The sequence below is a fragment of the Penaeus monodon genome, chromosome 28, assembly GCF_015228065.2.
Source record: "Penaeus monodon isolate SGIC_2016 chromosome 28, NSTDA_Pmon_1, whole genome shotgun sequence".
NCBI lineage: Eukaryota > Metazoa > Arthropoda > Malacostraca > Decapoda > Penaeidae > Penaeus > Penaeus monodon.
This window is the reverse complement of record NC_051413.1, coordinates 22,174,501-22,174,820: the sequence shown is the minus strand read 5'-3', so window position 1 is coordinate 22,174,820 and position 320 is coordinate 22,174,501. Positions and strand designations below refer to the sequence as shown.

General features: G+C 30.0%; 1 pseudogene; it reads right to left on the bottom strand.

The window, feature by feature from the left end:
• LOC119591096 overlaps positions 1-320 on the bottom strand; it is a 65,136-nt pseudogene that overhangs the window by 31,969 nt on the left and 32,847 nt on the right.

Here is a 320-nt window from a genome sequence, read left to right as displayed (position 1 = left end):
TCACTCACAAATTACGTATAAAAAAAGAAAAAAAGAACTTACACCACATAATCTGAAAACATTTTTACTAGGAGAAGGAACGTCACAAAATTACACTGCGAAACCAATAGGAAATCTTGGAGCTGAAAAATATACAGATGTGTTAAAAATATATCGGAGAATGAACTTAATTAAATCATAATAAATGTTTATGCTGAGGATGGACAGTGTAATCAAATGTCACTGAGAGATTTTTTTCCAAAACGCTTTAACTGAAGGAACAAAAATGGTTATTTGGAATTTCAAAGATCGGGAAATGCTTTAGGTTATGAAATAGATTA